This window comes from Papaver somniferum, chromosome 6, assembly GCF_003573695.1.
Source record: "Papaver somniferum cultivar HN1 chromosome 6, ASM357369v1, whole genome shotgun sequence".
Taxonomy (NCBI): domain Eukaryota; kingdom Viridiplantae; phylum Streptophyta; class Magnoliopsida; order Ranunculales; family Papaveraceae; genus Papaver; species Papaver somniferum.
In genome coordinates, this window is record NC_039363.1 from 119534135 (window position 1) to 119559523 (window position 25389).

The window sequence follows — 25389 nt, forward strand, 5'->3', positions numbered from 1 at the left end:
AAGCCAGTTCAACATTCTGATACAAGTCATAAACAGCCAACACCTTCACAATCTCAACACCTTCTTCGCTTCCCTCCCTAAGATCAACCGTTCTCCTTCACCTTGTGACCGAATTGAATCTGGAACGGCTATTTCTTGGTTTAGGCCAGAGTCTTACAAACTGATTTCTCGAGCCTAAAAGCATTCCCGTGCAATGCATTAGTTTAGGCTTTGGACTCGTTTCTCATCAACACACCCCAAATTACCAAAAACATCAGAATCTGTTTTCACCCATAAACAACTGGCGACCACAGTGGGAGATTAATCTCTCGGTTGCAAGATCAATTTCAATTTTTCAATTTTCTCAAAATTCAAAATGGTGGATCTTAGGTCTGGATCGGCGACCAATTCTGATAGGACTAGCACTGACAACACTCTCGGTGTTGATGTCCCTATCAGTGGCGCTACCATACATCCTGACCATGCGATCAATGCATCTCGAGGAACTACATCCTCTACTACCAACACCAGCGGAGCAGGAGATATTCCCTCGGTAACACCTCCCATCACCAGAGCCAGAGCAGCCGCAAATCCCGACATCTCTTCAAGTGTAACACCTCCAGTCGTCACCAAAGCAGCTGCTACTCCCCCGTCAGGACGAGGGGCCGGAGGAATCAGAGGAGGCCAACCCCCTATTACCATTGTTGATTTGATGGAAAGGAAATAAATTCTCGCTAAGGCTCAGACAGACATGGTTTCGACCCAGGAAGAGGTACTCACTTTTCTCAAGACATTAACAGAGCGATTGCCATAAGAGTCACGACATCCCTTGGAACCAACAAGGAGTACCTTCAACACGCCTAGCGTGAGTGCTTCAGCAGGACGTGCCTACCTAGACGAAGAAGCCCGTATTGCACCTGAACGCCCATGGGAAATGGACCGGCCATCCAACTTCATCACTCGTGAAGATCTGGAACGACTTCTCCAAAATCGAGGCAAGGAAAACCCGGTGAACCTGCACCAGCACCAACCTCCATATCTTCCTGATGTGCAGAGGGTCCCCCTACCGAGAGGATATTCCTCTCCTCAGTTTTCCCTTTATGATGGTACTGGTAACGCTCGCGAACACATTTCTCGTTTTCTGGAATCCTTGGGAGAACACGAATACAATCACGTACTCCGCCTGAAAGAATTCTCAAAATCGCTACACCTAGTATAACAACATCGCACCAAACAGCATATCAAACTGGTGTGAGATGGTCACCGCCTTTTACAAGAAGTATTTCTTCGTGTCCGAGCAAATCACTTTATCGGACTTGGGAAGAATGTTTCAGCGAAACAACGAGCATCCGAACGATTACGCCAAGAGATTCAGAATTCAAGCTTTGGACTGTCACGATCCAAACTTGAGCGAAAAATTATTGGTAGAGTCGTGCATTAATGGTAGGGTTCCCATCTATCGTGCTTTACTGGAAAATCTGCGCTTTCAGACGTTCTCTGAAATTCATGAAGCTGCTAAGCGATCGGCTACGACCGCACCAACGCTTTTAGAAAGGACCAGACCGGCCAGGGGTGAGGATGCACGCGAAACTCGAGGGACATGCGTCTCATCAACAAACAATATAACACCAGTCCTTCGGTAAGCGTGGTAGGCGAAGGGGGGGAAAAGGAAAGCTCCAACAACAGAGCAACAACCCAAACGCGCGGCGCCAGCACAGGCGACCCCATCCCGGAAAGCCACGGCTAAAACTCTTGAAACTGGGGATGCTCCAGACTTCCCATTTCCAATAGACGAAGTCATTGAACTACTGGAAGTATGGATTCAAGATGATGCGATAAAGATACCTCCTCTCAGGCGTCCACCAACGGAAGAAGAAATGGAGAATCCCAAATACTGTCGTTATCATAGGTTCGTCAATCACCCAACCAGTGACTGCAACAAGTTGAAGCGCATTTTCAAAGAGAAGGTAGATGCAGGAGAACTTCAACTTGGAAACGAAGGAGTCAACAGAGACCCCCTTCATGTCAGGAGTTGTATGATTTATAGGGACTCTGTTCACAAGACTGTACAGTTGATGATGGAATGGTTGTGTGAAATTCTGTATTTCTCTAAAGCACAACGTCAAGACATGTTTGGGGATCTTAACCGTGTTGTATCAGGCAAGCGTCTATTTCCAGTTAAGGAAGTTGCTCCTGAGCCTCAATCCTTCCTAGGAAACGCAAGATGTAACTGGGGACTCCTAACCGTCGCTTGCTTGAAGGATGTTGAGTTTGAAAACGTGCTGATTGATGTAGCATCTGATTTTAACATCATCACCGCCAAGTCCCTGAAAGCTGCAGATATATCGAAGCATGACGTTGTTCATTGCCCAATCACAATCAAAAATTCTGAAGGCGAGTCCAGAGACATTTATGGGTACATCGACCTCGATATTAAGATAGGATACGCTCTAACACGCGGTAATTTTCATGTTGCAAAAGATTACCCGAACTATGATATGATTCTGGGGCGCTCATGGGTGCACGAAAACAAAGCAAAGTTAGGGGTGTGTCCTTTTCCGGTGTCTATACATAAGAGGATCTCCAACAAACCATCCAATCCCGAAGACTATCTGTTGCCGTATCAATCACTCACAAATGTGACTCAATTACCTGGGGAGAGCCCGTCAGCATACGTTAGATGATTCCGAACCGAAGTAAGTCTTATCGAACAACCCTTTTTGCAACCAGTCATTCCTCCTTCTTCTAAGTCTCGGGGACTTTCTCCAATCGACAACCCAACCGCCGTTAGGATATTTCAATGGGGTGCTGGTCCTTTCAAACGCTTTGTCAAAAGTTTAGAAGTTGTCTCGATTAAAGATAACGAGCCCAAGGATGAAGTGGGTATACAACGCCCAAACCCATTTCAAATTGGAGATTTGGTAATGAAGGTGACCGTGTTCAAGTTGGAGATGTGACAGTGAAAGTGATCGTGCAGTCTGATTCACCTACAAAAAAGAAAGATAATCCATACCTGGTGACAGATGTTATCTTAGGCGGCTACTGCAAGCTCATCAATACTGACAAACTGGAGGGCGTGACGATTCACTCACGATGGAAATACCTAAAACGCTGTGCTACCACTTCCTCCAGCATTATCCATACCTAAAGTGATGTGCTACCACTTCCTCCAGCGTTCTCCATACCTAAAACGTTGTGCTACCTTTTCCTCCAGCGTTCTTTTTAGTATTTCCTTCAGCAATTTCCCTTTTATCATGCAATATTTGTAATTCCTCCAAAAAAGATTGCACTGCTTGCATTCGTAATTAGAGTTTCATTATTGTTAATCAAAATATTATTTCCCTTTAGAAATCTCTTTGCCTCTGAATCGTGACGCAAAGTCTCGAGCAAACCTAAACCCTCATTACCCATCAGTCCAAACTAGAAGAAACAAAACCCTAAGGAAGAAACATCTCTCGAAAAAACATTGGAGCCCTACATGCGGGAAGCAAAAGGAAAAGGGGGATTCGTATGATTATTAAGATAAGCGCCTGGAAGAACGACCTACTCCAGCAATGAAGCAGCACCACCACAATAGGATTTGCGAGACTCTTCCCACTGGAAAACAGGTTCGTGGTTAATCTCTGGTTTCCATTATCGTATCGTCCTTCTTTGTTTTGGATCGTAAGAAATTATCATGAAGACAGTACACATAAAACGCATCACGAGTTATATGCATGAAGACGAAATAGAGAGATTCTATTATGACCTTGGAGAGTGTCACAATTGGGTCTCAAGATAGCGTAAATAGAAGAACCCTTGTTTAATCAAACCTAAACTCAGTCGCTGCTGAGCAAAAAAAGGAATGTCTACAAACCATGAAATCGTTCAACAATGAATAAAAGCAAGCAACAAAGGAAAATCTAGTCGTCGGAAGGATCAACAACATCTTCGCAGGAACCGTTGGAGGCTGCTTCGATCCTTCATCACAAGCCGCATCCTTCCTGGAAGCCGCATCGACTTCCCCTTTTGATACCACTTAGATGCCTCCCTCAACAACTGCTTCAATATTCCCCCAAGGAGACGCGCCAACATCATCCTTGGAAGTTGCTTCAACATCTTCCTCAGGTGCCGCTACTATGATCTCCTCAGCGGCCACTTCAGCATTCTCTCCGGCGGTTGCTTCAATACCCTCCACGGAATCTACTTCGACCTCTCCCTCAAGAATTTCCTTAACAGCCTTCTGAGGATGCACTGGTTCGTCCATGTCAGAATCGAAGATGATGACTCCGTTACAGACAAGGTAATCATACTTGTTGTCACTGGAAGGTCGCTGATGCTCGATCCTTCGCCGCTTTAGCCGAGCGGCAAACCTTTCAACTCTGGCACTCGGCAGCTGGGACGCTTCGCCGCGCCTCTAGTATTCCTCCATGCCTACCGAAGCCAAGAAAGCCTGAACACGCTCCCGAAAGAAACGTATTTGCATAGGAGACTTACCTCGTATGTCACGATCAGCTTCACGAAATGGAGGATCTATTCTGGCCATCACCTCCTAAAACGCACTAGCCTCAGGTTTGTCAACTTCAAATCTCTTCTCTGGAGAAGTAGAAGAGTAATCATCACTAACAGTTCCCATCATATACTGCAAAAATGGACGTTATGAACATACCAACAGCTGTTTAATAAAGTTGTCGTTATCAATCAAAATCAAACTGCATAATGAACACGGAGCAATACCTGAAACGAAAAAGAGCAATTCTGAGATGGGGAGAAGGGCTCAGAACCTTCTTTATATTCCGCAAATCAGCTAGATCCAGGGAAGAGAAGAAGTCTCTACTTGCCGTGTATAAAGGCTTCGGATACGGGATAACAATCAAGCAGATACTTATCTATCTGATGATAACCGACGTGCATAGGAAACGTTCCCTACTCAAGAATCGATCCAACCTCTATCCTGGTAATGTGCATCGAACTCCTCTTGTGAATTTCTTTCCCTGTCACCATCTAGTGCTTACCCCGCGATAGTGTCATCTTTACGTGCTAAGCAGAGGACTAGAGGTGTCAAAAAGGCCAAGCAGCTCGGGCCTGCTCCGACCTGACCTGTATAAGCAGGCTAAAGCCTGGCCTGGCCCGTGCTTTAGGTTTGCCTGGCCAGGCCCAGGCCCAGGCTGGCATGTTTAGGCCTGTGCAGAGATAGAATCATAAAAGAAATAGTGTAAAGGCCTCAAGTTATAACAGTAGTGCAAAAATGCAATTAGTGGGGCTCGAACATGCAATCTCCCGATCACTTGTGAGCTATGCTGCCATTTTGAACAGTTAGATGTTGTGTTCATTTTGAATCTGAACCAGTACCAATAAGTATGTCTAATCATCAATAATTAAGCCAAGTTGTCAAGTAATAAAAATTTGTCTAAATTTCCTTATTTTCATAATTCTTTAACTTTTACTACCATTATTATTAATTAATATGATAGGTTTCTAACTTTTTTTTTTGAAGCATTATCCTTTCTATATATACCATTTTCCTTTCTAAAAATACCATTTTTTTTGAAGCATTATTATTAATTAATGAAATCATATACATTTCTAACTTTCTATATATATCATTATCCTTCATTATTATTTAAGTTTTAAGTGTAATATGATTTCATAAACAAAATTAAATAAATGTCACTATTTTCCCTAAGTATAAAGAATGCTTGATAATTACATCACAGATTTCATTAAAATGTTATACTATTCTATTATGAATAATTATTTCGTATTGAACCATGTTATCACAATATATCAAAATAATTATTAAAAAAAAAGAAAAAAATTATAAAAAAATAATAGAGTATTAATTTTATTTTCTGGATGTAATCGTACCAACAAATGCTCTTAGCTCAGCTGGTTTCTCAGATTAACGAGGAAGCTCACCCTCAAACCCTGACAGCCTTAACTATTTTTTTAGATTCAATTAACTGGAGATGACAGGCTAGCCTGAGCCCGGTCAGGCCTGGCCCAGTAAAAGCAGGCAAGGCTCAGGCTGGGCTTAGCTTTGGTCACAGCAGGCCAGGCCAGTCTACTATGCAGGCTTATCCAGTCCAGGCCACAGGCCTGGATGGGCTGACAAAACCAGGCGAGGCCTGTCCGGTCCGGCTTGTTTGACACCTCTACAGGGGACTTAATGTTAATAATGGTTTTTAGTTCAGGGTCAGAATCGTAAAACCCTGTATTTAGTGTCGTCTTCCTGCAAAGGAATAAAGGCCATTTAAAAGTGATGAGTGCTCAAACCTCTTTATTTGCACACGTATTGAACAAACTCAGTATATACGAAATTCATTCAGAATGTTACACACAACAGTAATCCCAAGTATTCTGTGAATTATATTTTATGCTAGCATTATTAACTAATGCATGACTCGCCTGATATTTTTCCGTGCTATGTTCCCAGCCGAACTCTCAATACTGACATGACATGACAATCAATGCTCACTCTCAGAAGAGTAGCATGAATCTCCCGAAGTGTTAGTATTGGGATCCGCATGAAAATGCTCATACGTGTTACGTATCCCTGACAAAGAGATCGATGCGTTCACATTCACACACTTTCAATTAAAAAGTTAGTGTGACTGAACACACGTTTATTCTTAAAGAAAGTCTAGACTGTTAATGTCAGTCTCAGAAACAATTACGGCCACACAGTTTGGTTGCGCGATTTAATAAGCATGGCCTATTCCTGGCAGAACTAGGCAATCACTATAGTGACCACCAGCGGGCCCACTTATGCCCTAGCCAGTCGGACATCACACGAACTCATCCCAGTACCGTCAAACTCCAACCCTAAGTAGGGTGGCCGTGCTTCTTTGAAGAGTTTCGTTCGAACAATAGACTGTCCAGCGCAGTCTTAAAACGATCACGACTGTCCAACTTCGCCAGCCTGGTTGGACGGCTTAGATCGCACCATGAACGATTGGGAAGCGCTAATGCACACATTAGCGGGCCCACTATACCCTTACCTGATCGGTTTGCTCACGACGTGGTCATGGAGAAATGAACGTTTTCCCGAAACATGATGGACGTGATGCTTTCCAAGGGTGGAGGAAGTCCACTAATGTCTTATATCGATCACAACCATCCAACTTAGCCAACCTATTTGGATGGCTTAGATCACATTTAGGACCATCAGGAAGGTGCACATGCATTCACCGTAAGACCAACATGGATCCCACGTAATCGATCTCTCCAAAAGAGGATCACGACGTTCCAAATCGCTTGGCAAAAGTCACATGTGCGTGACTGATTCAAAACCCTAATTAGGGTTTGCGGTGATGCACATCTGTCGTAGTTCGATCATGACCCTTCATCTTCGTCAGCCTAAACGGAGGGTGTATATATAGACTCAAGAGGTCCCAAGGATGTCACCGTGATCACCATGGGCCCACCTTTGCGTGTGATCGGCCGGCCTATGCAGACTAGGGCCCGGCGCCTCGAAACGCACGCCCAAAGGTGGCATGCCACACGACTTTTAAACCTTTGCGGTAATATAGTTCTGTCGCAAATCGATCACGACCACTCATATTTGCCAGTCAAATTGAGTGGCCTAGATCGAATCTTTGTGGGACCGAGAGGTGTAGACATGCACGTCGGCAGGCCGTCTGGTCGGTCTCTCCAAAATTAGTGCCCATGCACCTCTAAAAAACCATAAAATCCATCAACGACAGCAAGTATGTGCCTTACATCATCTCGTTCGTCCAACTTTGCCATCTTGGTCATACGGCTTGGATTAAAAGTTAGGCGATGAATGAAGCGTCTCAATGATTACCGTCCACCACTCTGCCACAGGGAGTGATCAACTAGATGATGGCCCGCCCATGCAGCCTCCAAACGATCACTCGAAGATGGTTGGACGTGCTGCCATTTGAAGACGCTTGATCCGCGACTTATTCAATCAAGCTTTTAAGATGATTCATGCATATCGATTTCTTTGAGCTGCTTGCTTGAAAAACGATGCATCACATGTATCGAGCATACACGATATTTCATGAATATCAATTCCTTAAATAACTTAGTTATTTAACCTAATAGAACTAAATGTTATTTCTTGCGACGGGTCCCACGACCTGACCCGCTCATTCGAGACATCAAAGATGTCACAAATTGGGGGATACTTACTGGGGTATTGGTCTGGCGGTCTATAGCGTGCGGCGTGCAATGCGCCCATTACGAGAACGTGTCAAGAGGCATGGACGGTTAATAATGATGAGGGAAGTGGGCAAAGATGTGATCGTGTGAAAATCACCTACACGACCGCACTCCTCCATCACTTCACTTCCTACACTTCCTACGAGATGAGGGTTGCGCTCAATGACTTGTATAACTAGGTCCTCCGACCTATTTTCAAATAAAACAGAGAAACCAAGTGTTGTCATAGTATCCAGAAAACACCCAGAACTGATAGCTTACATTGTGCAAGCCAGTTCAACATTCTGATACAAGTCATAAACAACCAACACATTCACAATCTCAACACCTTCTTCGCTTCCCTCCCTAAGATTAACCCTTCTCCTTCACCTTGTGATCGAATTGAATCTGGAACGACCATTTCTTGGTTTAATCCAGAGTCTTACAGATTAATTTCTCGAACCTAAAAGCATTCCCTTGCAATGCATTTGTTTAGGGTTTGAACTCGTTTCTCATCAACACACCCAAAATTACCAAAAACAGCAAAATCAGTTTTCACCCATAAACAGGCTGGAAAAGGATCCAACTATAATCAGTTTATCTTTGTGATAGATTGGATTGATTAGTTGAGTAGATAGGTACAATACAATTCTTTGTGATTCAAAGTATTGATTGCTTAATCTTAACAATTACTTTGGAAGTTGTTGAAAATATAGATCTAAGGACCTGACGAAGGAGTTTATTGGGATAAACGAAAGATCCTTTTATCGAACTCATATCACTTGGTTGAAAAGAGTTATTACCAAACAGACTTGTTGTTCCTTTACTATTTAGAATACGAACCAAAGGAATTGTTCCAAATACGTGACTTACTACAAGTCGGAGATGGAATACAGATGGAACTAGGTGAACTATAGGTTTAGTTTCTTGGTCTCAACTATACGAAGTTGGTTTTATTTTGTATAGAGGCTTAATGCTGAGAGTGTACAACTCTGGAGAAGGTCCCGGTGTTTTTCTGCATTTGTGGTTTCCTCGTTAAAAAAATCTTGCCGTGTCATTTACTTTTATTTTCCGCAATTATAATTGTTGTTATTATAATTTCAATTAAATTACACATACGTTAATTACTATTTACTTGATAGCAATCCTATTGTGTTTGGTTAAGTCCGAACCTTTTATCAAGTAAGCATACTTCGTTGTTGTATTGTCTCGATCTTGTATCCATAGTCAATCACACAAGTTATCTTGTTGTCGTATTGTCTCGATCTCGTATCCATAGACGATCACATGAACTGTGAACCGATTATTTGTATTGTCTCGAATCAGTCCATAGACAATCACTTTCGGATAAAGGACTTATAGGTGGAAATTTTTTAGGTTGAGGTATATTTGGGTACCCTCGTATTTTCAATTGGTATCAGAGCAGGCAAACACGAAAAGATCTAACAATCTATGTTTGGTGCGATCCTACCTATAAGAATTGAATCATATGAACGATTCGATTAATGTTTTAAAGATTTTAGATGGTGTTAAAGAAGACTCTGAAGAATATTTCTCTGCTCTTGTTAAGATGTTAGATGAAGAGATTGAACAGAACCAGTCACATACTGACGAGATCAGTAATATCATAATTGACAGAGAACTGGTGAAAAACATAGACAATTCTAGAATGACAGATTCTCAAAAATGTTCAATTTCATCCAGCCATCTTGAACAGTCTAATAAGAGACAGTCCAGGAACCATGTTCAAAAAGAATGAAATTGTTTAATTCAGAAGATTTGTTTTACAAAACGTCTGATTAATCGTGTTAAGAAACTTTAAGAACTTAACGAATCATCCTAAATATGGTGAACAATGTCTTGGAGCATTTGCAATTAAAACAACTTCACCGTTCCAATGGTTTCTAGATAGTGGGTGTAGTAGGCATATGACAGGTGACCTTTCTTGGTTCACAAAAACAGAAGACTACAAAGGAGGATCAGTAACCTTCGGAGATGGAAGCAGATGTCTTATTAGCAAAAAGGGTACTATCAAACTTACAGGTGTTCCGGAAATCCATTATGTTGTTTATGCTAAAGGAATGAAAGCAAATCTTTTGTCAGTTAGTCAAATTTGTGATAAAGGTCACAAAGTTATCTTCAATATGAGAGGTTGTGATACTGAAGATAAGTCCAGAAAAATAATTTTTCGAGGACGTAAAAGTATGAATAATTGTATCTACTTGATATACAATCCAATTTATACTGTAACTTGACTAAGGTTGAGTCAACTCATCTGTGGCATGAACGCTTTGGTCATATCAACTACCGAATGCTAGGAAAGATCATTAATCGTGAAATTGTCAAAGGCGTTCCAAAAATAAATACTTAAGTAGAAGGTGTTTGTGGTGCCTGCCAAAAGGGTAAGCAAGGAAAAATTTCACACAAACTTTCTCGAGACATAACCACTCGTGCTCCTCTCGATCTAATTCATATGGATCTATTTGGTCCAATCCAATAAGAAACTGTTGGAGGAAATAAGTATGCTTTAGTAATGGTAAATGACTACACACGTTTCACATGGGTTGCTTTTCTGAAGCACAAGAATGACACTCTTGAGGAGTTCAAAATCATTGTGAATAGAATTCAAAATGATCAAGGTCGCAAGCTTAAGAAGATAAGAAGCGATCGTGGTATATAACTCAAGGATACGAAAGTATATGAACACTGCAATAGTCTTGGAATTACTCATCAATTCTCTTCTCCTATTACACCTCGGGCAAATAGTTTGGCTGAGAGAAAGAATAGAAATATTCAATAAATGGCAAGAGTAATGCTTCACAATAAAAACCTACCATTAAACTTTTGGGGGGAAGCTATATTTACAACTTGTTATTTTATAAACAGAGTTTATTTAAGATCCAAAACTCCACCCCATATGAATTGTGGTGTGGAAGAAAACCCAATCTAAGTTATTTAAGGGTTTTCGGAAGCAAATGCTATATTCTCAAAGACATAGAACATATAGTAAAATTTGATTCCAAAAGTGATGAAGGAATTTTCTTGGGTATGCTTCTGACAGTCGTGCCGTCAGGGTATACAATCTCATAACCAAAGTCATGATGGAATCAATTAACGTGGTTATTGATGACATTAGCGATTTTTGTCAAGACAATCACACTGCAGCATAGCTTCCTCCCTCTGAAACTGTTATTAAAGAGAAACAGACTGAAGTCGAACCATCAGTTGTTCCTTTAATTAGTGACACGGATGATAAAGACGATAATGAAAGTATTGTTGAACAACCCAATGATACTGAAAATATTGTCCAAAAACCTGCTAAGTGGTTACATCAAAGACACTCTTCTGAAGACATCATTGGAGATGCCAATGCTAGAGTTATGACTCGAAGAGAACTTCAGAATGTCTGTCACTATTCATGTTTTCTCTCTTCAATAGAACCGAAAAATATTGAGGAAACACTCAGTGAACCTTCTTAGGTAAACTCAAAGCATGAGGAACTTAATCAGTTTAAAAAACAAGATGTGTGGGAACTTGTTCCTAAGCCGACAAGAGTAAGCATCGTTGGAACAAAATGGGTCTACAAGAACAAATCAGACGAATTCGGAACAATTGTCAGAAATAAAGCTAGGCTCGTTGCTCAAGGATATTCTCAAATTGAAGGTACTGACTTTGATGAAACTTTTGCTCTTGTTGCTCGTTTAGAATCAATAAGACTTTTACTTGCTTATGCTTGCTATCTTAAGATAAAACTTTTTCAAATGGATATTAAATCAGCGTTTCTGAATGGGGATTTAAAAGACAAAGTATTTGTTGCTCAACCCAAAGGATTTGAAGATCCATTATTCCCAGATCATGTCTTAAAACTCAAAAAGGCCTTGCATGGTCTAAAACAAGCTCCAAAAGCTTGGTATGATAAGATGACATCCTTCTTACTTCAAAAATGGTTCTCTAGAGGTGGTGCTGATAAGACACTCTTCACCAAATGGAGTGGAAAAAATGTTCTTGTAACAGAAATATATGTAGATGACATCATATATGGATCCACCTCAAAATCTTTAACAAATGAATTTCTGAATCTTATGAATGGAGAATTCGAAATGAGCAATGTTGGAGAATTATCATATTTTCTTGGGTTGCAAATAAAACAATAAAAAACAATATTCTTCTTTCTCAAAAAAATATGCAAGGAATTTAGTTGAAAATTCGAACTAAAAGGCGTAACACCTATGGAAACTCCGATACCAACTACTGGAAAACTTCAATCGAATCCAGGAGAAAAATCAGTTGATCAGAATTTATACAAATCTATGATAAGAAGCTTGCTTTACTTAACTGCAAAAAGACCAGATTAGTGTGGGATGTTGTGCAAGATTTCAAGCAGATCTTAGAGAATCACATATCAAAGCTGTAAAACGAATCATAAGATAAATTAATGTTACCCTAGATTATGGTTTATCATACTCTTTGGATACAAACAACAGCCTTGTTGCCTATTCAGATGCAGACTGGGCAGGATGTGTAGAAGATAGGAAAACCACCTCTGATGGATGCTTCTATGTTGGTCAAAATCTTAATATCTTGGCACAACAAGAAACAAAATTCACATTCTTTGTCAACTTGTGAAGCAGAATATATTGCTGTCGGTACATGTTGTACTCAACTTTTGTGGATGAAGAAAATGCTCATTGATTACAGAATAAATATTTCAACGATGAACATCCTTTATGATAACTCAGGTGTTATACGCTTGACTGAAAATCCAGTTGAACATTCTCGTACTAAACATATAGATATTAGATATCACTTTATTATAGAATTATATGATAATGGAGTTATCAAACTGGAATATGTGCCATTTGAACGACAACTTGCTGATATTCTCACTAAACTCTTAGATAGGGCAACATTCGAAAAATTTAAGGAAGTTTATTGGCATTGTCAAGGTACATTAGTACCTTGTGTTTCAGGGTTTCAACTTTTTCATTGCAATAGTTAAAACCGGTTTTCAACCTTTCCTTAGTAAAGGTTGCTCTTTTTTATTGTTCTTTGTTTTGCGAGAGGATGGCAACATAACGGGGGAGAGTTCTATCTTGAATTTGCGCTTAATGATATATATTAAGGGGAGAAGAGGATGCGGAATTTGAGGTAACGAATTTGTTAGTTAATTGTTTTCCTTTTTAAGAAAAGCCTGATTTTATTGCATATATTTATTGCTTTTTCTTAACAAAATTTCGGTATAATTGATGTTTTATTCCATTATTTGTATACGGATGTGTGTGTGATTTAGTTGTTTCCGGTTAAGAAAACTATTGTTATCTTGCTTTATGGTTTGGTATCAATTTTTAGGCTTACGAAATTTCGGTGTAATTGTGGTACTTCAATGTCTATGTTGTTTCAATTGCTTCCGGCTGAGGTAAATAATTATGCAAGTTGATTTATTTGGTTTGTATGAATTATTTATGAGTTAACAAAAGATAAGGTCTCCGGGATGAATTGTTTAGTCCAACTCGATTTCCGGATAAGAGAAACTAAGTTAATTCTGATCTTAGTTAGACTTACCAAAGTGAAGGTTTCGATTATTCAAGTCTAGTCGAATTCCTTAACAAGAAATGCAAGTTAACTAACCTAGTACTTGTATTGTTTAAAAGTGAAAGCTCTAAGTTATTGATGAGAATAACTAGAGTCTGATGAGAAAAATAGAGTTAATTCTGATCTTTATTTCGGTCTTATCGAACAAGCGATTGTATTTGTACAATCGGTTTAGCAAAGGAACTAAGGTGCTTAGTCGATTTTTGGTTTGATAAACTATTAGGGAAAACTGCTTCGGGAAATTGTTTCCTTGGTAACATATCAAAACAAAATTACTTTGTAGTTTCAGTTTTGATATTGGTTATCTAAAATGGTGTGTGGAACCCTCGTGCTTAACTCTTATAGGTTGCAAGTCGCTTTGTAAGATCCTTTTGGTTTTGTTAGAGCATAGCTCGGTTGAAACCACCAAGCGTTGGTATTTCAAGTTTGGTTGTCATATTTTAGTGAACCAAAACTCATTTAAAGAGTCACCTGATTATGTACTAGAGTCAACTTCGTATAGGTTAGCTTGAAAGTATTAGGATATGAGACATTACATGAATACTTGAAGAATGTGAAGAAGTACGGAGCTACAACGATGACATCATCCTTCCACTTGAGGTTAGTAATATTTGACTTGAACTGCTTCATTCCATAACGTATCTTTAAAGTCGTGCATATTTTAAACATAACTGCGAAGCTATGAATGATTACACTCTAGTTAGACGTAGTATTAAGGAATACAATACGAAGTATAATGCTTATCTTTTGAACTTCGTACATAAGATATCGACATAATCATTTGAATGTTATTGTGATTATGTATGGGTATGAGGTGAAGATTCCATCCTAGGAAACAATGTTTTGCATTAGTTCAAAGGAAGTAAATTCATGAACTTGTTGCGTGAATCGAAAGGGAAATCGCTAGGCTTATTGGTATTGTTATTCATTTCATATCTTTTAAACTACCAATATGTGTGATTAGTATAACCGCTCATGACTTGCTTATGTTCTTGGTAAAACTATTCAAAGGTTTGTATTGGTATGACTTTTATTAGTGAAACCGATCTTAAGTAATCACCTGAGATGGTATGATCGATTTAGTATTATTTCTATGACCAACTTTAGACAAAGGGGGAACCGATCCTATGAAGAGGAGCAATCGATCCTATGAAGAGGAGAAACTGATCACAAAAGGGGAATCGATCCTTGTAAGAGGTGCAACACGTTTTTAGTAGATGGGGGAACCGATCCTATGAACATGTGCAACAAGTTTTTAGTGAAAGGGAACCGATCCTATGGACATGTGAAGCAAATACAAGTATTTACCATAAGTATGTGGGGAACCGATCCTAGTACCTAGTCAACCGAATTTTTGAAAAGCTAGTGTGACTATGCACAGTACTCACATGCAGGTAGAACCGAAACTTGTTTTGGTAGAACTGTGAAACCCATGATTTGTGATTAAGTGTTCTTGATCAATCACATAGTTCTTGAAAGTCAGATGAACCAATTCCAAACTCGCTTGGAAGTGTGGAAAATCGGTTTCAAGATTGTAAGTATGAAAAATGACTTACAATGTAAAGATGTCGACATACTTTGAACATGTGCAGTAACGCTTATCTTTTATTGTTCAAAGATATTCCTTAATAGCTAAAGAAAAATCCCGGATCGAAAATAAGTTGAGAATCTTTTAATTAAGGTTTTTAATTTTATTTTTGGTAAATGAAAATTGGTAATGTGCATTTACTTATTGGAGATTTTCTAAGAGATTTTCGGTCAAAGTTTGGACAAATCATTTCCAGGAATTATGGAAACCGAATCTGGAATATATTGCATATATTAAGAATATTTTCGGTTTTGGAAATTCCTTGGTTACCAAACTTTCTTGGCCTATAAATACCAAAGTTTGCATTTCTAGCAAACTAATCCTCAGATCCAGCAAAACTACCTAGTTGTGTTGTTAAGAGTGGAGCCGCCTATTCGGAAAGTAAAGTAATCTAATTAGGCGAAATCTCTTACGGAAACTCAGTTTAAAGACTTCTTTAGGGTTGAGAATCTCTATTAGTACCGTTGGTGGGAAACTAGATAACTGCGGTTTATTATTAGTTTTCGATTGATTTGATTGACTAACGGTGGTTGAAATTTGATTGCACCTAAATTTTTTATGCTTGAGAATCTTCTCTTCTGATATAAGATTCACTCAAACTAGATCGAAGTTCCGACGGGGATCTTTAGACTGTTTTTATATCTAAAGACGTCTTGTGATAATCCATTGTTAACAGACTCTGCTCTCTACATGATTGATCATAAGAGATTCAAGTTGATTGTGTGCAGGTGTTTATTGAAGATCTAAGAAGATTTGAAGACAAAGAAGACTTTGAAGATTTCTGATTTGGTTCATAATCTTTGATGTGCACAATACTTATTTCGGTTAAAGAGGATCTACTATAATCAGTTTATCCTTGTGGTAGATTGGATTGATTAGTTGAGTAGATCGACATCAATACGTTTCTTTGTGGTTCAAGGTATTGATTGCAAAATCTAGACGATTACTTCGGTAATTGTTAGTAGATAGATCTAAGGACCTGACAAAGGAGTTTATTGGGATAAACGGAAGATCCTTTTTTCGAACTCACATCACTTGGTTGAAAAGAGTTGATAACAAACATATTTGTTGTTCCTTTACTGTTTAGAATACGAACCAAAGGAATTATTCCAAGTACGTGACTTATTTATAAGTTGGAGGCGTGGGAATACAAACGGAACTCGGTGAACTATAGGTTTAGTTGCTTGGTCTCAACTATACGAAGTTGGTTTGATTTTGTATAGCGTCTTAATCCTGAGAATATTCAGTTCTGGACAAGGTCCCGGGGTTTTTCTGCATTTGCGGTTTCCTTGTTAACAAAATCTTGTTGTGTATTTTACTTTTCTATTTCTGCAATTATAATTGTTTTTATTATAATTAGAAGTAAAATACACAAACGTTAATTCCTATTTACTTGATAGCAATGCTATTCTGTTTCGTTAAGTCCGAACCTCTTATCAGGTAAACATACTTCGTCGTTGTATTGTCTCGATATCGTATCCATAGACGATCATACGAAGTGTGAACCGATTAGTTGTATTGTCTCGACTTAGTCCATAGACAATCAGTTTCGGAGAAAGGACTTATAGGTGAAAAAGTTTTAGATTGAGGTATATTTGGGTACCCTCGTCTTTTCAATTAGTATCAGAGCAGGCAACACGAAAAGATCTAACAATCTGTGTTTGGTGCGATCCAACCTATAAGACTGGAATCTAAAAATAGTTTTTATAGAACCTGATAATGATTCAGTTAACGTAAAGCAAGACATAAAGAGTTTTGGATTAACACTTGATGATGGCATCTACGATTCAATATTTGAAGACCTTCATGAAAGGGAATCTACTAGACAAGTTCATCTTGTTAATGATGTAGAAAATGGTGATAACTGGTGTTTGAGGGTGAAAATGGTTTCGGATGATTTTGGTAATTTCGGGTGTGTGGGTGAGAAACGAATTTAAACCCTAAACAATGTACTGCAAGGGAGTACTTTAGATTCGAGAGATCAATCTGTACAAATCCGGCTTAAACCAAGAAATGGCCGTTCTAGACTTGCTCAGTCACAAAGTGACGGAGAAGGGTTGGTTTTTGGGAGGGAAGCGAAGAAAGTGTTGAGACCAGAATAGTTGATTCTGGAAGAGTATTTGTTTTCTACGACTTGTATCAGAAAGTGGGAAGCTAACAGATGGAAAGCTAGCAAATGTTTTCTAAGTGTTGTATGCTCCTGACCTGAACTTGTTCGATGGAAATAGGTAATGCCTATTTATACAAGTCGAAGTGAAACGTACTCTGGTCTCATTAAGAAATGGAAAAAAGGTGAGTAAATGGGAGGAGGTAACGCTTGGAATTTATGTTCCATAAAAGAAAGCGTTTCACCATTACTCCCTGTATTTACTTACCGCCTCATCCTTATGACACTTTCTTATAACGAGCGTAGTGTACGCCGCACGCTGTAAACCGCCGAACCAATACCCAATGAGCATCCCCCAGTTTGTGACATGCGTTGATGTCTCGAGTGTTTTCGTGGAAAACATGTAGCACGGTGTTGTTGTCTGGCAAGTTGATCTTTGGAGACTTTCCGACTCGGTGGTGACCTTCAACGGTCGAGATTTTGCATCTTAAGAGGAAAGGTAGCCGTTGATTATTGCAACCCTTCGTTTGGTAGCCAGTGGCATGAAAGCATGATCAATATGGATTTAATATGGCCTAGTTTAGGCGCGACCAAAATTTAGGGTTTTGGCTTTGTTTAGGCGCGACCAAACTAGGGCCAAAGGTTTCCATGCGTTAGCTGGTAACCTTGGACGGCTGAGATATGCACCTTAGATGAAAAAGTGGTCGTTGATTGTTGCAGGCCTTCGTTTTGGTAGCCGCATAGGGAAGCACGGTATGGCGTGGTGTCATGAACTTGTTCTAACAGTTCCAAAGTTGTTAAGGGCTGACCCATTACTATGGGGTATCCGAGTTGGTTAGTGGTAATTGCCCTATAATGAGCCAGTGTTAATCATGTTTACCAGTCACCGTGTGAGTCACATGTTCTACTGTCTTGGGTAGTCTTTATATTCCTAGTTCTGCAGATTGTTGTTCTTTATGAAAAATAATAAGAAAAACTATATTTTCTCCCCAAAATTTCTGTTCTCCCCAATCCAATCTCTATCCTTAGAGATTCAGAGATGTTTCTGCGCTAATTTGTAGTGTATATCACTACAATTGGTATCAGAGCACTATTTCCTGAGTGACCTGGTTACAGTGGAAAATCAAAAGGAATTTGATGAGCTAGTTATGAAGGTTGATTCTCTGAAGAGCATTCAGCAAGACTTAATTAGGGAATTCAAGGATAGTTGCAACAATCTTTCGCCACATATTATCACCAGCATTAAGAATTTATCTGCTGAACTGAAGGTCATACATGATCGATTGAGCAAAGTAAAAGTGGATGAAGGTTTGCCGGAACCCTCATCTGGATTCACACCCAAACTCGATGTTGATCTAGAAGTAACTTCTACCGAGTCAAATCAGCAAGTGATTTCATTCATCATTCTTCAAATCCACCAACAATAGTAGAATGTGATGGTAGATCTGAGACCAAAGCCCATTTCTATATTATCGACGGAGCTGGTATTCTAGGTGAAGTTCAGTTATAACAGAGAAATTCGATGTTCCTTGAATATACCAAGAAAGTAAACCCTTCAATTTCTACTCGTTAAATCAGAATTTTAATGGTGAATTTGTTCAGGTTGAATATCGGAAATGTATCAGTGATGAAAACCTTAATCAATCTATCTCGTATATATTCATAATTCTCAAGATGTTTTCATTCTTACTCATACCTCGAATTACTTGTTCGTGTGTTGGTTTACTTCTTCCTGATTATAGACGTATGCTTTTTGATTGTGGTAAAGAAAATTTAGTCAGTGAGGTTGATTCTTATTGTTATTGGAAAAATTTTAAATTTTGTCTTGCTTCTTGTTTGGTCATTCCACTAGAGAAATATGATGACAAATCTTCCTATGAGCTTATTCTTGAACCGGGGTACCAATTGGATTCCAGATTTACGAATTCTGTTGTGTTTGTATTTGTTAAATATGGTGACAATTGTTATGGTCGGAATACGTTTCCAAGAATGTCAGATAGAGATTGTATCTCCAGTTATGCTTGTGGCCATTCGTTGGTTGCTCGAGATAGAATACATGAGACCAGTTTGAGGAATTCTTATTCAAAGGTTTTAATTAAAACAAGTTCAGATTTATCTCAAAATTTACCAAACTACAGGGGAAGTAGTACTTTGGAGTTTGTTCATATGTTTGCAAGTTGTGGAGACTGTTTATATAGTACCCTGGGTTGTGCTCAAAGGGTATTTGATCGAGGAAAGTTGTTTGAAAGGGTCAGGAGGTGTTCTTATTACAATAAAAGAAGTTCTAATTTCAGCTTTTGCATACTTAACTTTGGTTGGATTATCTTGAATGAGTTGATTTTAATGCATAATTTGAATGCAATGTTTGTTCCAGTGTTGTTTTCAGAACATGGGTATTATTTTATACTTTTTCTCTCCAAACCGAATGTGTTTGTGTTTGCTAAAAATGGTGACAATCATGGTGCTCGCAAGTTGTCTGATAAAATATTTCAGCAAGTTATTCTTCCATAGACTAATGGGATACTTCTAGCGACAAGGGAAAACAAGCCAGCGAATACTCAAGAACTATTTGCGCAACTGCTGCTGAGAGATTTCAGACTTTCTACACACATGGAAGAGGATTGGAAGGAGTTCATAGAGCAGGAAATAATATCAGTCAACAACACTATGCTACTAGCTTGGAAGTTAAACCTTCTACAATTGAATCCTTGGGTTTGCGTACTAGAGAGTGAACTATTCATATTTTCTCGGCCTGGATAGTATGGGAAGAAAATGCATGGTAGTGTTGTACAGAGTTTAAGTGAAGATGCATATTCCTTACTTTGGAGGCTTTCAAGTGGACTATCTATTGGTATTAATCTTCTCCATGTTGGTTCAATGAAGACCAGTATTAATGCAAGGGAAAAAAGAGACATATCGAAGATTCTTACGGGGAGTTTAAGAGGTAACTTTGAAATTCTTTCGCTAAATACTGTAGCTACAGTTTGTCATTGGTTCTCTACAGGACAGCTTAGAAGTATTCTTCATTGTGCCATGATATATAGAGCATCCAATGTACCAGCTAGTGAATTGTTCTCACAAGAGTGGATGGAAGTGTTAACTCCAGAAGATAATTTTGTTAGACGCCATGATTATTCTGTTATGGTGGCTCTGTTAGCTGTTGGGAGTTATTGTCAGCTCCTGAAGGTGAGTTTCTTCTTTCCCAGTCCCTTTCATATATCTATAATGAATGATGACCAAAATACCAAAAGGAAATTTATGAAGGCGACTATGATTCCTGGCTTGCTTGTTCTCAACACCTTTGAGGATGTTTGGAAAATTGTTCGGTTGAAGAGGGATTCTAGAGGAGTGGAGTGCTGGGTAATGCTCGCAAATGATAGTGTTTGTGAAACCAGTATACATGAATGGTTGGAAGAGATGTTTATGAGAGTTAATGGTTCTTGTATTCATCTAGGAGTTGCATATTTGAAATTAACAGTCGTGGTAACTCAAATATGCAGCTTTATAGAAGATAATGGAGTTGTTTGTGATGCTATACTTGGCATAAGCAGATTACAACTGAAGATTGTATTAAAAGAGTTCAGATATGTTGTTACAAGAGATATATCTTCTATGAGATTTATAGAATCGATTTACTTGTCTTCAATTATGGATTCCAGTTTGAAATTTGGAATTAATTCTTATGACAGCAAGATAAATTTCAGATGGGTCATAAATGTGTTTAATTCAGGGTCATCTATTGTTGTTAGAAGCTGGAATTTTTTAAATTTTCTTCCAGGACGCGTAATAAGAAGCAAAACTTGTGAATGTACAGCACCACAGTCTGGATGTTTCATTCGGAATAACCAACAAGTTTGGATGCAACTGAATCCCTCCACATCTAACGGCACAGCACCACAGAAAAAAAAAAGAGAATGTCAACTCCATGCTAACAAATCATTTCCATAAACTATCATATAGCATTGCAACTACAACTTCTAATTCAGTTAGATAACATATTACAAGGGTCACTATGCTCGAACCGTGGGAGGTGAAGGTAATCCTGGTAACTGCATTGTATAAGTTATCTATCGATAGTAGCATTGAGTTCTCTTTTAGTCGAGGGTGCTGGAAGCAGTTATTCGTAATTTTCATAAGAAAGAGTCTGGTCAAGTACGTTGTACTAGCAGCTGATTATCTCATCGTAAATAACCAACAAATTTTTAAGCAACTTCAACTGTCCAAGTCTACTGGCATCGCAACAGAAGGGAAAGAAATAGCGGTTGACTCTATGCTTCCAGTAAACACATCTCAGGAATCCTCAACACGCATCGCTATTTCAGCTCATGATTCAGTTAAAGGTCGTCATGTCAGTAGATTCATTATGCACAAACTTGAGATGAATACTTCATCTGCTAAGAAAGATACGCAGCTTGAGCTGATTCACAGCAGTAAAGAAGTCATCTCAGTAAGGGATGGGAAAGAGAAGTTTTATGTGCTAGAAGGCAACCTGAAAATTCATGTTGATGGATCAACTGTAAGTGAAGTAAGGTCTCTGATTTTCGGAGGTGCTTATACAGTCATTTGTACAACTATTTTGGTTTCGTTACCTATGGATGCGAGTGACGTCTTTACTAGCATATACCAAGAAGTGGGTTCTGAAGATACGAAGTCTGTTTTCTTTGGAGAAATTAAGGGCTTCAGCTTTTCAGGGACCCGGGTGTTAAAGTTTGCAAAGTTCATATTTCTTATTATATTCGAGGAGGGGATACTAGTCTGCAACAACTGTGCTCTTCATCGGCCAAGATCATTTCATATCCTTGAGGACAAGGATGATTTGAAGGAGTGGGATTTTTCATGAATTTGTTCTAACAGTTCCAGAGTTGTTAAGGGATGACCCATTACTATGGGGTATCCGAGTTGGTTAGTGGTAATTACCCCATAATGAGCCGTTGTTAATCATGTTTATCAGTCACCGTGTGAGTCACACGTTCTACTGTCTTGGGTAGTCTTTATATTCCTAGTTCTGCAGATTGTTGTTCTTTATGAAAAATAATAAGAAAAAATATCTTTTCTCTCCCAAACTTTTGTTCTCCCCAATCCAATCTCTATCCTTAGAAATTCAGAGATGTTTATGTGCTAATTTGTAGTGTAGATCACTACACGTGGAGCGGCAAGGTGGTTGGCATGCCATTGGCACGGTTTGGCGTGGCCAAAACTAGGGTTTTGGGACAAAGGTTACCATGCGTTGTTTGGAAACCTTGGACAGCTAGGATTCGCATCTAGGATGGAAGGGTGGTCGTTGATTGTCGCACGTCTTCGTTTTGGTAGTCGCATAGGGAAAGCCAGCATGGTATGGAGCGGCAAGGTGGTTGGCATGCCATTGGCACATGTGGCATGGCATGCCCTGGCGTGGCCAAAACTAGGGTTTTGGGGCAAAGGTTACCATGCGTTGTTTGGTGACCTTGGACGGCTAGGATTTGCATCTAGGATGGAAGGGTGGTCGTTCATCATCGCACGCCTTCGTTTTGGTAGTCGCATAGAGAAGGACGGCATGGTATAGCGCGACAAGGTGGTTGGCATGCCATTGGCACATGTGGCATGGCATGCCTTGGCGTGGTTTGGCATGGCCAAAACTAAGGTTTTGGGCCAAAGGTTACCATGCGTTGTTTGGCGACCTTGGACGGCTAGGATTTTCATCTAGGATTCAAGGGTGGTCATTGATCGTCGCACGCCTTCGTTTTGGTAGCCGCATAGGGAAGGCCGGCATGGTATGGTGCGGCAAGGTGGTTGGCATGACATTGGAACATGTGGCATGGCATGCCTTGGCGTGGTTTGGCGTGGCCAAAACTAGGGTTTTGGGCCAAAGGTTACCATGCATTGTTTGGCGACCTTGGACGGCTAGGATTTGCATCTAGGATTGAAGGGTGGCCGTTGATCGTAGCACGCCTTCGTTTTGGTAGCCGCATAGGGAAGGCCGGCATGGTGGGTCCAAGGCAAAAATGGCGTGGATGGCTTGGCATAGTGGGGCAAAGGGTTTGGCACGGACGACTTGGCATGGTGGGGCCAAGGCAAGGTGCGGTTGGCTTGGCATGGTGGGGCCAAGGGTTTGACATGCCATTGGCATAGTGGTGCGGCTGGCATGGTTGGCATGCCTTGGCGCGGAGATGTGGATGACATGGTTTTCCATTGGCACAGTGGTGCGGCTGGCATGGTTGGCATGCCTTGGCGCGGAGATGTGGCTGGCATGGTTTTCCATTGGCACAGTGGTGCGGCTGGCATGGTTGGCATGCCTTGGCGCAGAGATGTGGCTGGCATGCTTTGCCATTGGCACATTGGTGCGGCTGGCATGGTTGGCATGCCTTGGAGCGGAGATGTGGCTGGCATGGTTTTCCATTGGCATAGTGGTGCGGCTGGCATGGTTGGAATGCCTTGGCGCGGTAGCATGAAAATTAGGGTTTTGCATAGATGATGTCGGTCAATGTTAAGGGTTCTTCCGTGGAACATAACACATAAAAAAAAGGTACCCTGGTAATTCTTACGTAGGCATGATGATCGATTCAATAAATGTGCTAATGGTCATAGTGAAGTTATGTCAGTTGTACGGTTTTACGATTTTAACCCTACGATAAAAACCACCATCAACATTGAGTCCCCTGCTTAGCTCGGAACAGGAGAATTATTGCGAGGTAAGCATAAGATGGTGACAGGCAAGGACAAAATCGAAACGACAAGTCGTGGAAAGATGGTCAAGAAAGTCCGACTAACCTTTTTCGAGAGGTAAGGAGAGTCCACGATCCTCGTGTTTGGAGGCCTTGCGTAGATTTTATTCGTGGTGTACACCGTGAAGTGGTGAGATGAAGATCGTCGGCTTAGTCTGGATATGCATCACCTTGGTTGGGTTAGGGAACATCATGACGCTGGCTTGGCGAGTTGTCGATGTTGGTGCGGTAAGTCATGGCGCGGACGGCTTGGCATGGTGGGGCCAAGGCAATGGCGCGGTTTGGTGAGGCAAAGCATGCGCGGACGGCATGGAATGTGGGTCCAAGGCATGGCGCGGTCCTGGTGAGGCGCATGGTGGACGGCTTGGCGTGGTGGGGCCAAGGTGATGGCGCGGATGGTCTTGGCATGGTGATTGGTCTTCGCGGGCCCGGTTGCTCTTTTCCTTACTTGACTCAAATATGAAGTCTTTTCCTTATTCAAACTCCCAAGTATCACGCCTATAAAAGGGGGGTCGTCCTCTCCTTTTACTTAACACCTGTATATTTTTTTTTATTCTAGAGGTGTGGTGACAGTAAAGCGGATGAGCGAATACCAGGTATGTCTTCCAACACTTCCTCTTTAACTTGCTTTTCTTGTTTTTTTTTGTTAGTGCAAACCCTAGTTGTAGGCGTACCTTTTCATGAACTTGTATAAATGTTGTCCTTCTGCGTTGGTATGAATCCTAGCCGTAGGTATGATTTGCACGAACTTGTAGTAACATTTAGGCGTGAATACCGTAGTGATGTTGGCCGCCTCAATTACCGTGCAAAGTAGGCATGCATGAGCTGGTAATTGTCATTCCCTTCCCGTGAAAACCTAGCTTCTAGGGTTTACTCATTTTTCCTGGTGCGACCGTGTGTATGGTTCCCGTGGTGAGGCGCGCCTCCTCGGCCGGGAGAAAATTTCCCGCTGCAGAGGACGGTCTTGGAATGAGGTGGTGATGCAGGGTCTGTCAGTCCCCATTTCTTTTCCTATGCTATTATGACTTTGAAACAAATTGGCTTACGTCCAGGATGAATCTCCTGTGTCGAAAGATGTTGGCAATTCCAAGCCAAACATAGATGATGATTTCTTTACAACATCCGCCAAGATTAGGAGAAATCATCCCAAGTATGTGTCGATTCTTCTGACTGGTCCGGAAAGTGAAGGAGAGTCCCGGTCGGTTTGTCCAGGAGGTGTAATAAGGTTTTATCTTCAGAGGAAAGAGTATCATGCTTCTCCTATTGACTTTAAAATA